General features: G+C 40.6%; 1 long non-coding RNA gene across 1 annotated transcript; it reads left to right on the plus strand.

Moving 5' to 3' along the window:
• The first annotated feature begins 9,212 nt into the window (after positions 1-9,212).
• Positions 9,213-14,635, plus strand: LOC118305043. The gene is made up of 3 exons (XR_004792268.2): positions 9,213-10,385; positions 12,675-12,738; positions 13,377-14,635. It is a non-coding gene; the product is annotated as an uncharacterized LOC118305043 (long non-coding RNA).
• The last annotated feature ends 980 nt before the right edge of the window (positions 14,636-15,615 follow it).

A 15,615-nucleotide genomic window follows, 5' to 3' on the forward strand; every position in this document is an offset into this window, starting at 1 on the left:
CTGAAAAAACAGTATTTTAATATTACTTAACGCGATTATTAGTTTAAAAAATAAATAGTGCAGGGAACTCATTTAAAAAAAATTGATGAGAAGTTCTCTCCTGCTTACACAGTAGTGTCCACCTGAGGTCGCAGGAGAGTAAAATGGAACTGGACATAAGGTCTGGTCCTCTGGTCGCGTTTTTTAATCTTTTTAAAGTTTTATTCTTTCTTCCTCTCAATTTTATTCTAGCACATACAGACACCAGAGGTTTGGGCTGACAGACAGATGGGACTCCTGCATTTTCCACTTACCTCATAAGCAGGAACTCTGTTGGAGATCAGCAATAAGAGAGCAGTTGTGTTGCAAATCTCCTTTACTTTTAGAGAACGTTCTTAAAACGATCGCTGAACGTTCCGTAAAGGTTCTCTTTATGGTTCCACAAAACTTTTACAGCAGAAAAGGTTCCTATATTAATACAGAAGAAATTTACTCCCTGGGGGTAAAGGGGAAAAAACATCTGATGACATTTATTTATTGTATACAAACGTTTAATCACTTCTTAAAATGGTACATTGGTTCTGTCTGAAACTGAAAGGCTGACAGAATGGACTTTTATAGGGATAGTTCTGTGATTTTGAAGTGGGGTTGTATTAGCTCTACTGTTGAATATATATATATATATATATATATATATATATATATATATATATATATATATATATATATATATATGTATATATATATATATATATATATTTTTTTTAGATAAGAATTTAAAAATATGGCGAAAAATAATTTTTTCGGAGGTCCCCTCTGCAACAGTAGAGCTCCGACTTTCGCTTCTTCCACTTCTCCTCCAAACTCCATTAAATGACATCGCTGATCTCTATCTCCATAAGGTGACATATTAACAATGCATAAGTAACTCATACAACCCCACTTCAAAATCACTGAACTATCCCTTTAAGTCAAATAGGATGCATTTTTAAGAACTGCCACTAGATGGTGCAAACGGACAGAATGTAGCCCTGTGCGTCACTTGGAACACTGCTTGATTCGGGAAAACGGTAATTAATAACTAAGCCTTTTGGTACTTCTTTTTTAAAAGGCCGTATTGCTGCGATGCAGTTGAAGATGCATGTAAAAAAAAAAAGTAACTGAAAAACAACACGAATACGTAGTGCACCGTGTTTTTCTCTGGTTAGTCATGTTTGTGTCACTAAAAGGTTGGGTTAACTGGCTAATTAGGAACAGGTGCGCAGATTGATGAAGTTCTCTGGCTCCAGTCGACCTGAGAGAAAAATGGTGAGATGAATTAACCGTGTTATTATTCAAACCACGTTATAACTCATTTGCTTTCTTCGAATATGTATACACGTGACTTGCGGTTCATTTGTAATGAATAGTTATGCCAATTGTTGTAGCCACCGTGTAATTTTTGTTGTTGTTGTTAATGAATGGTGAAACAGGCAGGAGTTACGTGTTTATTCCCCATTGGACAGTAAATCCCACAAACAATTTCTCAAGACTGTCCCCGATGTACATTAACACGATTTGAGTTTTAGTAAAGGAAAATGTTAAATGAACGCACACATGGTTGGAGAGACTAATTGCATAAAATATGAATTAACATTCCCCTATAAAGTGAGGAAAGCTGCCAGAGGGGAGACCCGGTGTTTACCTCAGTCTGTCAGAAGTGAATGTGAATGAAAACTGATGATACGGTTAATGGTTTGCCATTAGCTAAACACGTATTTATGGTTATTACACTAATAACTATTGTCAGGTGCAGACATGAATTAATTCTGCTTGCTGAAAGACATGTCATCATTTCTGAACACGTATTTCCCTGCATGCAACCTGTAACGCCTCATGTGTATTTTTGTAAGTGAATGCTTTTGGAAGATTGTTAAACTCTCTTACTGGTCTGGAAGTTCTGGCTCCGATGGGTCTTGTTACCGGAAGTTTTCAGAACAGTGAGTTTCTCATGCACAAGACTTTAACTCACCTGACAAATGTTTTGTCATTACCCGCAAGCTTCGGAATGTGCACTTTGTGATGACAAAACTACCACTAACACCTTCAAAAATATCTAAGGCAATTTAATTCATGGTTGGCGTACATTCTACAAATCGGTTCAATGTACTGTTAAATGATGCCTGACTTAGGTCAACGTGAGTTCAGCCCAACTATTGAAATAAAGAGAGCATCAGTCAAGTTTCAAAGATAAAAAAAGAATTTAAAAAAAAAACCTTGCGGGCAGTCGGATAGGGGGCATAATAACCGAAATTCTTCCCAGTCTTCCCAGTAGAAGATAGGTAACAATAAGTAATGATAAGATATGATAATGCATAAATAAAAAGTCAAGTAATTGTGAGAAATAGTAAAACCTTCTCAGAATGTTACCTAGAGGAGAGAGCATTTTAGCAAAGCTTTTTGTGGAAACTTCAGAGAACCTTAAAGGGCCCATATTATGCCCCCTTTTACACAAGTTACATTGGTTTTCAGGTGTGTGAATGTCTTTGCCATTCCATGTCAAAACACCTCAAGGATCAAGCCACACAGCACCCTCCTCTTTCTGTATAAACAGCCCTGTGAGACTATGGTCGATTCCAGCGCTTTCCTGCTCACTCCTCGCCCCCCTCCCTTCGTGTTCCGCAAAGCTCCGCAAAGCTCCTCCCCGCGTCTGCTGTGCAACTACGACGTTGCGCTGCCAACAGTCGTACGTAACAAGGCACATACACGACGTAGAGACCCGGGAGGCACAGCGAACACGTTCTCCATAATTACACACAGAGCACAAGGGGCTGGGGCGATAGAACGTTAACGACATCCCAGCCAGCGGAGCTCGCGGCCGGCCGCAAGTCTAGCTACGCCGGCAGCCGCAAGCTCCGCCGCAAGCCGGCAGCCGCGACCGCATTCCACTAGGTTCTCTTATGCTCACATCATTTGTGACATTAAAGTGAAGCAGTCGCTGGGATTATAGTGGCACACATGAATTAATGGCTAGAATATTTCTAACAATTTGTTACTTGAAGTGCCCACCCTGTATTTGTTAAAAGCAAAAAGTAGTAGACATTTATCCTGTTTGTATGGAAAAGCATGTGAAATGTGCCTGAGGTGTAATCGCACAAAATAAGCACAAGAGGGAGGTAAGTGAACATCTAATAAGTAAGTAAATAAGTAAGTAATCTTTCTTTATGTAGCACCTTTCAGACACCAGTCACAAAGTGTTCCACAAGGATAAAACATTCAATTCAATACAGTTCAATATTATAGCACCAAATCATCACATATGTTAACTCAAGGCACTTTACCTATTGAGGACGCAACCTCACAATATTATAGAAACCCAATAATAATGAACACGTCCCTCCTAATTTTAAATAATAGAACATAAATAGCTGTTAAACATGCTCATAAGAGGCATGCTTTAATTAGCTGTGTATGTCTTTTTTTAAATAACTTTATAGAATCATACAATTCCAATTAATTAAATTCCAGAACACCATTACAACACATAAAGCTTAATATTTTTCACTGAATGAGGATTGCAATCTGTACAGTAGGTGAGGCTCTTTCAGTCATGGTGATGAATAGCTTCACAAAAAACTTGTTTAATTCAGTTTTACTGACACTAAAGGGAAAATGTCCATTCCTGTCTTTTTCAGTGTTTGCAATTTCATCGCTGCCCCTTGTTGGTATTTACAGGATGGCCTTTATGAAACACTACGGAGGGAAAAAGGCATTAGAAAGCATGAGATAAATTCTAATCAGAAAAGTGATTTTTCAGTTTGCAGTTTAAAACCTTGACCCCCTGTTTAGGGGTCGAGAGCAACATGTTTCATAACTGCGATCTCTAAATATCAGACTTTTATATAGACTTAAGGCATGTTGCTCGTGTGCAGTCCCCGACACTGGCATCAGATATCAGTGTTCATGTCTTACCACATCTACTTCAACTAGACCCTTGGATTCAAAGCTCAGGAAATAATGTTTGGTTTCAAATGAGCCGACATCTCACAGCATTTTAAATACATTGGGGGAAGCACCTCAAGTGAACTGGTAAGTTCCTTACATCCACCCACATACTACTTTTCATGATTGAATATTTGACCTTTGGTATTTGATATTGTAGAGAAATATGAGAGACAAAGACTTGCAACCAAATTTTCAGTAACTATTGAAGTTCCTTGAGCAAACCTCCAAAACCAGGAAGATGAGTTAAACTAAGGGGACATTTTAAAAATAATACTGTGACCAATGAATAATCACACAGATGGAAAAAAAATCCCTGAATCCTTAAATATTTCCATAGTTTTTGGGAAAACTACCTGCTTTGGTAAAATGGACCCATGCTGGCAGATAATTTTGTCTCTCTCTCTGTTTCTCTGTCTCTCTCTCTCACTTACTTCTCTCTTTGTTGTGTTGTCTTTTTCACGTGTGTGTGTGTGTGTGTGTGTGTGTGTGTGTGTGTGAGTGAGTGAGTGAGTGAGTGAGTGAGTGAGTGAGTGAGTGTCTATTTGCTGCGTGTCAGTGGCTGAGTGAGGTGAACCAAGATAAAATGTTGCAAATGAACACGTTTAAACTGTCGCATCCACTGTGGATGTACTCACACACACACACACACACACACACACACACCTATCTCTCATCTGTAATTGCAGTGTCGCTGCTGTTTGGAGCGATAGCTACTCGTCAAAGCCAGTGCATTCTCTTCTAATGTGCATGGCTGCCTGCATTGTACACTGGAGTGTAAGCGAACGACAACTTGTTTAATTACACACTCCGTCTCACTGCTAATTCTCAGTTACCTGCCTTTTTCAAATGATGCATTATTCCAGCATCGTAACAGACACATTTTAGCTGTGGAAGACACTGCAATCTGGGACGAAGAGTGATTGAAATTGTTTTGACCCTGAGTCATAATTTGAATTTGAGTGTGTTCTTCTTTTGGTTGCCTGAGGGTGGTGGTGTTCACCCTGTCCTGTACTACTACTTCTTCTGGCATATTGAGTTATAGGCGGCGCCTGCTGATTGGACCAGGGCTGATGGCGCCTATTCTAAAAAGATACCTGCGGATGCCGGCTTCACTCTCCCAACCATACTGTGCCGTGCTGTGATATCGTGTTCTGCCAGGTAAGATCTCTGTATTATATTTAATAATTCCTCTGTGATTCAGGTAAGTCAGTAAACTCTGATTTAGTTGGTTTAGTTTGTTGTTTGGACCATGCTCACCTTGACGCCTATTCTACGCTGATTGAGAAATGAATCGATTAAGTTTGGACTGCTGGGACACTGGTTGTACTCGGGAGTGGAGACATCCTCTGACGTGTCAACAAAAATTAAACAAAAACATGAAAACATCCACATGATTAGCCTGCAGGTGAATTTACAATTTAATCTAGATATATAAAAGCTTCTGCTTTTTTCTTGTTGTATTATTATTTCACTCTGAAATTAAATCTGTTTGTCATGGTTAAGTCTTTCTCTCGGTCTCTGTGGACTTGACCCACAATCAGTGCAGAGATGTTCAGGCTGTATCAATCAGGGATAAAAGTATGAAGGCTGCTCTATTGTTTCTTTTCATGTGCATGTTCCATGAACATCCCGGTTCGATACTGTATGTCCCCCCAGTGTGTCAGGACACTCAGGGGACATGAGGTGTGTGTGTGTGCACGCGCGTGTGTGCGTACAGGTCTACTGGGAATTAGGGTTAAGCAGAAGGTTACAAGTGTGAGTGTGTGCGTGTGTTTTTTTTATCTCAGCAGCTGTGACCCAGAATAAGACATGTTTTTATCCCTTCATATTCCTTCACATACCTCCTGCAAACAAACAAACGCACACACACACAAACACAAGCACACACACTTGAACCAAGTGTTTCCTATTAAAAAGAAAGAGATTTAAATCTTTCTCAGCAGTCTGCTGTATGAATAAATGTTCTATTTGTCTTGGCCTTGTCTTCCATTTGTCCTCCGTGCAAGGACAAGAAGCAAGGGACACACATATTCACGTATACAGTATAAACTACACTAATAAACACAGATGATGAATAGGAGAGGTGGACAGGAGAAAAAAAATTAAACCCAAAAAACTAATATGAGACATTTATAACAATTTGACAGGGCTTCTTTTGGTTTTGTATGGCTGACTGATTTCCACATGCAAGGGAATTTACCGTGTGTAATGTTACACTGCATCTCACATTTAATTCCCTTACACACCACACACAGTAGAACAAATGAGGATAACCATCCTCTTACATTTAGAGCTACTGCAAAACAATCAGTGCCGACATGTGCAATGGTGCTGAACGTCTTATTTCAATTATTATGTATTCGAATTTTCAATATTGTATCATCAAAAAAAACTACATGTAGTAGGCTACATACAGTAAAAAACATGGAAAGTATACTATAGTTGAACATTGCCCAAAGTAAATTTTTAGATTGACGTCCCTAACTGTCAGGCTACCAGTGGTTGACATTCATTAAGAATTTTGTCGGTATCAATTTGCAGGTATTTTAAACTTGCTTGATGCAGGCGATCAAACACATTCCGTCACCTTTACATGTCTATGTTGTCGTGAGCAGTAAACGTTTCAAAAAAATCACGTTGGTACAGAATGTGCATGGAAACGCTGATGTCTGAGGACAGATGATTAATTAATACAAGCAATGAATGAAAAATAATATTAATTTTGTGCCTTCATAATGTCTGGGAGCCAATTATCACACCTGCGTAGAAGTCAACGCTTCTTTGAGCACGGCAGTAAAAAATAGGCAGCTCCTTCTTGCAGATGTAATTATGCAATAGTAGCATTGATTTGGCGAAATTAGAAGAGCTACAAGCGGCAACGATTAATTTCTAGCCACAGCAGCTTGGGTGGTATTGTATTCAATACTCGCGCGTGTGTGTGTGTGTGTGGTGAAAGCCTGTCTTAAGCAGATCTACCTACTGTAGAGCGCTCAGCATCTTCACACTGTATTTAACTGTAGCAGTCTGCCAAACCTGCTGGTTGCCTGTGGGAGGGGGAGAAATCAATTTAAGAACTATGGAAACTGATCAGCGGCGACAGAAAATATTTCAATTTGTAGTTAGGGGTCTTAACGTGCAGCAAAATGACCGTCGATATGATTCTTGAAGCAGTCTACAACCGCTTTGATCCTTCTCTATTGGGGATAAAAGTATCATGGCTAAATATACTGATCCGACAAGAAGGTCTGGGGAAGTTTCAAGAGTTGGGGCTGAATGAAAATGCTAAAATAGATCTGAGCCAAAAGGCCAAGTATTCACAGTCGGTATCATTTGTTCGGGTTGCATTGTGCTATAGGACTGTGAAAACTAGCTATGTGATTCAGTATCTCGCGCCGTCCGTCCACCTGTCGTCTCAAACTCTTCCTATCCTTGTATCTCCTCTTTAACTTGTTCCTCCCACTCATTCACTTCTCCTTCTCCCTCGCCTCCCTCCTCCTCCCCCACCCCCCTCTCCCAATTCGCCCCTTCCTGTCCTCCTCTCACCACTCTGTAGAGAGTCCAAGTGACATTTGGCTGTCCCCTGCCTCAAGGGGGTCCAGGAGATGCAGACGTTTTTGGCAGGCGGGCACAGGGACGCCTAGGGGTCCTGACGGGGACTCCTGGATTGGGAAGAGAAAAAAAAAAAGTACACATCATAAATTGCACCCGTAGTCACAAAGCACACACATACGCTCTTGGGGAGCAACACGCACAGGCAAACAATCACACAAACAGAGAAGAGCTAACACAGACACACACTGACACATGTAAATGTGCGCGCGCACAAACACTTGTGCACCGGCCAATCAAAAACACGTAACAGAGACACGGCGGATGGTAAATGCGGGACGGTGAGGGAAGCCTTCCCCCCATGGAAAAGTTTGGAAAACAGCAGATAAACAGGGATTTGAATCTGAATTGCTAAACTATTGAGCTTCAAAATGTCCAGCTGGCTCCACTCCCTGTCCTCTTTACTATCAAAACTTTATTTACTATTTATTTACTACAGCTTTTTATGCTGATAGTGATCAGATATGGGAATGATTCGAGAATAAATTTGGAAAATAGAACGAGAGAGACATTTGCGTCTGATTCATAAAAAGTAAACAAAGTCAGTTTTATTCCAAAGTCCCAATCGTAACTTTCATCTGCCACAAAAGTGCAGGTATCTTCAATAAAGATGGATATAAGTGTGAACATCTTTAACTTTCCTTTCAGATGAGACGAAGTTGTATAAAATTCATAGAGGACCAACTGTACAAACATAAAAGTAAAACAAAGTGGGAGGACCTTTGACTTATTCTTGAAAAGAGGATTCCAGCCAGGTATTAGGCAGGTTTTTATCCAAATGTAAGATATGTTTAATATTAATGTCGAGAAAATTTGCAAAAGAAAATGAGAATGAATGCACATTATGCACCTACATTACCCACAATGCATATCAACTGCCGACAGTTTGGTATGAGATCTGGTAAGAGCCTCACTGGACATTGGAGAGTCTGGGCGATTTCATGTGTCAAAGTTAAATCAGACTGAACTTTGCACAAATCACACAAATGATTGCTATACCATAGCTGTTGCCACAAAAAAATTAAAGCATCACTTCCTGTGCACCAGAGGTTTTTCGGGTGTTTAGCGATTGATCTGTGAACCCAGTGCAGCTTGAAGAGTTGTAAAAATAAGATGAATCAGAATTCCCTCATCACCCACCACTCAGGTCCCTCTGCGACCACTCATCTCTCTGTGTTCCCTCCCCACACTCCTCTGTCTCCCAGCTCTCTGCACAGGGATAATATGCCGGTCATCTGAGTAGCGACGGAGCGAGGGGGAGATGGAGATGCAGGGCTAATTGCGGGGTGCCAGAGCTCATCGGTGCGGCACTGCCCCGCTGTTTTTGGCGCTGCCATAATTACCTGGTCGCTGCAGATGTTGTACATCCAGAGAGAGAGAGAGGCGAGGGGATGGAAAGATGGATGGAGAGGTGAGGAGATATAAAGAGGGAGAGACAGAGGCGGGTCCTCTCAGCCAGGTGCAAACTTGTACAAACAAGTAAAGAAAACGGTAACCACATTCTTTCGCTCTCCATCCATCCGTCTTTCTTTTATTCATCTATCTCTGTCCATTATCAAACCACCCCTTTTATATATGCACCTTGCGTGTTGATGGGTTATATTAATTATTTGTGTGTGTTTGAATGCGTGTGTTTGCCTGTGCGCAGCCTTCCCACTGAGGCAGAACAAAGTAGCATAATAACTTAGACACTGAGCTGACCCTCTCTGCCGCTCTCAAGTACACTTAATGGAGGTGTGTGTGTGTGTGTGTAGCTGATCCACTCCAGGGGTGAATTGTTATGGATGCAGTTCTGTTGAAATTACTGTTATTTGTTTCCTTTAAAACAAGCTAATTGCAGCATAGAGGATTGCTGTGTGTACATGTGCGTGTGTGTTCATGTACACGTCAATTGGTTTGCTTCCTTGTTTACTGTTTGTTTGTTTGTGCTCGCTTTGCAGACCCCTCCAATTTTTTTAGCATGGACACATTTTCACACTGAAGTCAAAATTCATTCAGCTGCAGCTGGTGGGCAGCAATTTGATTTTTTAGGCATTTTTTTCCACCCGAGATAAACTCCACTGCTCAACCAAAAGAGGAAAATTATCTACGCAAAAAACCTCAACAGCAAGTCACTCATTGTCAACAACACACACCAGTTCCTTTGCCCGTAAAAGGGATAATACAACTTTACTCCAAAGAAAAGACTGTAGATGCATTGAACCATGTAAAGACCCACAGCACTGAAACTTTTAGGTCACATTCTCTAAGCTTCATTGTCTTCAGACCATGAATGTCTGTAAAAATGTTAAGAAATAGTTTTATAATAATAGTAATAATTATAATAATGGTTGTTTTTTCTTTTTAGATATTTCAGGTTAGCAGGCCAACTACGTCCATACAGTCATACAGCTGCTACCAGCACAAAGAACCTAATATATATATATTTAAATTCTGCTTATGTTGTTTCATGATTTGGGTGAGCTGACCCTTTAAGTAAATCTAAAGGAATTTGAGACCGCCCTCCAGACTGTCAGTTATAATCCCTCAATGCATAGGAAAACTTAACAGTAGGTCAAGACAAGTATGATAAGTCAGCCTTGGCCTAAAGTTACATTTATCTTTGAATCAAAAGCATATTGAAATATCAAATATATACACAAGCACAACAATGTCAAGCAGAGGCAGTGTGTATATGAATGTGTGAGTGTGTGAGGAAGAGCGAGAATGGATGAAGAAAGTGAGCCCCATGCAGGTGTGGAGCGGGTTAAGTGCGCGAGTCAGTGTTAAGTGGGACATCTCAGACAGACAGGCCATCCATGTCTGCCAGGAAGGTGAGCCAGCGTCTCTTTATCTGCCTCTCTCTCTCTCTCATACACACACACACACACACACCTCTGCCAGCTCCTTCACGTCCCCCCATGCCAGGTATGTCTACGTCCCCTTCTTTGTGTGCGAATGAAAGCGTGGCAGATCTGACGAGGAAGAAAATACACACACACACACACACAAACGTGAGCGCGCGCTGCATTCTCACGGGGGGAAGAGGAGGGACAAGAGGAGGAGAGGGAGAAGAAGAGGTGGCCTCGCCTTCCCTCTCATCCCTCAATCCAACACTTCTCCTCCTTTTGTTTGGTTCCATTCGTTTGTCAGTTCTTTCCGTTTTGTTCCGTTCCATGTGCGGCTATCTCTGTCGGTCTCTGCCGCCGCTCTTCTCTCGTCCTCCCTTTCTTTGCGCTCCATCCTTTTTCTCCCCCATCGCATCGCTCCCTTTCTTTCCCGTCCATCCTCTCTTCCTCCTGCCCCGTTCCAGATTCCAAGTGCTTGGATGGGGGGCTTACTGCTCCGGTCATTGCTCAGGGAGTATGGTGAGCTAAAGTAAGCTCAGTGTAGAAGAACATCTCACACACACACACACACACACACACACACACACACACACACACACACACACACACACACACACACACACACACACACACACACACACACACACACACACACACACCCTTTCTCTTGCTCCAATTTCAATTGTGTCTTGTTTGCTACCTGCATATGTCTCTACCTCCTCCAGATCCCAAAGCTTATCTGTACACGCAGCCTAGAAAGCATTATGAGAACTGGTCTGACATCATACGTATCCCAACACCAAGCGTTCAGAGATAAGCCTCCCTGCTCCTATCTCAATCAGTTTCTCAGCACTCCGGGCCAAACAAAGTTCAGCACAACCAAACTGCACTGACGTTCAAACCAACAGAAGAGAAAACACCCTATTATTCTCCCATCTGCAAATTAAAAAAAATAAGTTATTTTCGGCCTTGAGGAAAACAGAATTAAGTTTGGCCTGAAGCACACCATTCAAAAAGAAAGCGAGTGATGGAGCTGTTGATAAACGTGACCCTGACCACACACAATAAGTTTTGGGCACAAACAAAAACATGTGTAACTAGAAGAATAAAATCTTCTCATAATGAATTATCCTCATAACTGATAATATAGCAGATTTAAAAAACAGTCATTCTCAAGTATGTTCCCGGTAGTTTCGACAGTTAAATAGTTTATGCTACATAAACAAACCCCTGTGGACTCAACCTTTCTTAGTACATTCCAAGTCCCCGCCCCCTTCTCCCCTCCATAAATTCAATTGGAATCCCCTGTTCCAGTTTGCCAGTCGTCTCTTCCACATGGTGAATGGCTCAAGGAGCCACAAGGAGCCGGCACACAGGAAACAAACATTTGGTGATTACATCTAAAAATTATCAACGCATATATTAGACTGTCTGTGTATTTAATCTGTCGGTGATGCATTTTCACTGTTCACATGTGTTGAAAGGGGAAAACCTGATAATTTTGCTTGGTGATTTGTGTTTCCCATAGAATTTTAAGAGACTATGGGGGGTGGACCTGGGAGCCTCAAGGGGTTTCCGGGGACTTGCTCCTCCCGGAAGAAAACTTTGTACATTTTAAAGTTAAATCCATCAATCTGGTGAACTTTGATAGCAATTTATGAGGCTAAATCTATTAAGAACTGTGTGCTGTAGCTTTACAACCTACATATGTGTTGTATGGACACTAACCCTGTCCACATACAACTACAATAAGGGGGAAAAGTAGCTTCTTTTGTAAAATACCATTTTTTGCATAAGAATAATAACAGCGCAGAACAATTAACTAAAATGAACAATTAATTAAAATGAACAGAAATATTGAACTTCATACCTATAGGAATTTTGTGAATTTGTATTTGTATAAAATTATGAACAGATTATATCCTGAGGATATATTGCATTATCCTCAGGATAAAATTAATGTTATGTTTAGGGTTCCAGTGGGGTTCGATAGTGACAGACGTTATGTGAAATGCAGCAAAAATGCCTTGTAAGCATTGTCATTGTGAGCATTCTGACATAAGTACAGCCTCACACAACTGCTGACGTGGCTGCAAAGAAAAAGTAAATCAGGAAACGTTTAAATTGATGAAATTATGAATTCGTTTGGTACATCACATATTTCCCTTCATAAGACCAAATCTTAACTGTGTTACCTTACATGTGTTATTTAATTAATGGAACCTGTGTATCACTCCTCCACTGTGACCCTCTCTCCTCCGTCTTGTCTTGCAGTGCACATGATCTACGGAACCCTGGACCCCATCAACCCTCAACCGCAGTTCATCCATCTTTACCAGTGAGTCCCCTCCATCCCTCCACCTCTGATTTTTAAATTCTCCTGTTCAGATGATCCGTTATACACTTCTCCTGCTTTTCATTTTCCTTTTTCATATCTTACCATAATTTTAGCGAAATGAAACTAAACCTAAAATGCCTGAACCTTACTTAGATCTTTGTAAAAAAAAGTGTACATGACAAAGTAAAGGCTTGTAATATTACATATATATATATATATATGTAGTTGTATTTTTCTTTTTTTGTCAGGTCATCTGGTAAATGGCAGTCTTTAACCTATAATATTATATGCAGCCTGGTGGCACAGGGGCAAAGGCAGGGGTTAGCAAGTCAAAGGTTGACAGGTCCAAAATATATATTTTTTTTGTTCACAAGACGTCTCTACGCAAAGGAAAGGAAAGTAATGATATAGTAGTTTCTAAAAAATTGTGTTGTCTGCTTTGTAACTTTTTTGTCTGCTTCATTTCAGATCTTTGTACATAAATTGTACAAAGCAACAGTTCAGGATATGATGTGACTCGTCACGTCCTATCCTTAACTGTTGCTTTAAACTATGCAGAGGGGGACTGTAGTTCAATTTTAGCGTTGTTGTTTAAGGATAAAAGTTTAGTATAACCCCCTACTTATCTTTGTCCGGAGGGCTGACGTATCCCAGGCACCATCGCTCGTCATCCGCAACCTCTAGGGGACGCCACCAACTCCATCTGCCGCCAATATCACCTTCATCATCCTGTTAATACACACATCATGTTAATATACTCCATCACGTTAATATACTCACTTTCAGCAATCTTTCTGGGGTCCCTCCCGACCCTCATCTCCATCTGCAGCTCCCTCTCTTCACCAAGCGGGATTCGATACCACTTTGAATAGGAAACGACCTGAGGCCGTGAACGAACCCACTACGCCACCCGACGTGCTGCATTTCAGGGAACATTTGGTGTACGTCAACCCGCACTTTGAATGTTTTTAAATTTGACTGCACATTTAGCCATCTAGATAGAGAAGTATAGTGTTCTCTCAGATGCTTACTCTGTTTGCATTAGATATGCGACATGTGCAAGAATCAAACTCACGTGCCCTGTTTTTCATGCAGCCGTTTAACCAGGTGCGCTACTCTGCCCGATTGTGTGAATTGCCCACCCACTCTATGAGTGTGTGCATTGATCTTGGGACTTGAAGTTTCTCTGACAGATGCAAGATTTAAACCCACATGCTCAGATCTTCAGTCCACCGCTTTACCAACTCAGCTACTCTCCCTGAAGTTTCAGTTTAAACAATTCCTGTATATCTGTGCCCAACCCCACCTGCTTCTCATCCAACGTCAGCAACAGGATCCTATGAAGCAGATTAAGAGGAGAAAAGAGTGAGGAAGAAGGGAGGATAACAGGTTACAGAGTTAATCAATGCAACATCACTAGCAGGGTGCTCTGGACAACGCATCCGCCACGACATTGTCCTTCCCTCTAATGTGACGTATGTCCAGAGTATATGACTGCAAGAACAAGGACCAACAAACTCGCCTTGGATTAGGACACTTGAAGGAGTTAAGGAAGGTCAGTGGGTTATGGTCTGTATAGACTATCACAGCAGCAAGACCAGAAACAAAATAGACATCGAAATGATGTGAAGCCCAGACCAAAGCAAGGGCCTCCTTTTCAATGACTAAATATTTCAATTGTTGTGAATTAACCTTTTTTGAAAGGAAGCTAATAGGTTGATCAATGTTGAGTTCAGTGAGCGTCTGTCTTTCTTCCCCTTGTCCATGTTAGTATTATTTAAGATAGAACTAGATATTAGATAGAAAGAAAAACAGATGGATTGCAGTTCATTCCATTTGTTCACAAATAAAAGTTTAATATTTTGAGCATGTGTTTTGTCTCATTTCTTTTCTTTGAAATCGCCAATGTAATGTTCATGATGTTGCAGTGAAGTATTCAGGCTCCTCCCGAGATTTTGTTATATATATTGATCTTATATACAATTGTTTTAAAGGCACCTATTAAAAACTTTGAAATATTTTGGGACAGTGATTAATTCTCTATTTGTATTATTGATTAGTTGGGTATTTTCTCAAATCATTAGCCTTCACAATATCTCAAAGTCCAAAGTGGAAACCATTTTAAATGTCTAACCCCCAACAAACTTTCACTAATTGGTTCATTCTTTACATTTGTTTTCCTTATATTTGTATAATTTTGTGTTTCTTATGTTTTCTCCTGTGTATGGTGTTTGACTGTTAACAAGTCTCCGTAATCACATTTAATTGTCACTTAGCTCCCCCTAGTGGTCAATAGGACTTACAGCTGGCTTTGAAATGTGTAACGGAAAAAACTTTGCAAATTTGATAATATAGCATAATAAAAGTATGTTAGGGTTGTTTGGACAGTTAAATGTTACAGAAACAAACTTCACCCTGTGGACTCATCCTTGGTACATTGGTACTTGGTACAAGTCACCCCGCCCCCTTTTCCCCCCTATACCTTCCATTGGTATCCTCCACTTCCTGTTTGCCAATTGTCACTTCCACATGGAGCCGGCGAACAAGGAACAAACATCTGGTGAGTACATCTTCAACTTTTAACCTGTTGGTGCTGCTCTTTCACTGTTTGCATGTGTTTAAAGGGTAAAACCTGGTCGATGTGTTTGCTACTTGTGCTTCAGCTTGACTAGCATCAGGAGATAAACACACATGGTGTTTGTTCTTCAGTGAGGATAGTGGTAGAGGAAATACATACAAACAGACTAAAGTTTACTGAAATAAAATAACCACTTACACACAAAGTCATTATTTGCTTTTAAATATACTTTAGGTATTAAAAGTAACACGAGGCTAGCAGCAACACTGAGACAGTTATGAGTGAATGTGTTACTGTCT

Source organism: Scophthalmus maximus, chromosome 1, assembly GCF_022379125.1.
Source record: "Scophthalmus maximus strain ysfricsl-2021 chromosome 1, ASM2237912v1, whole genome shotgun sequence".
NCBI lineage: Eukaryota > Metazoa > Chordata > Actinopteri > Pleuronectiformes > Scophthalmidae > Scophthalmus > Scophthalmus maximus.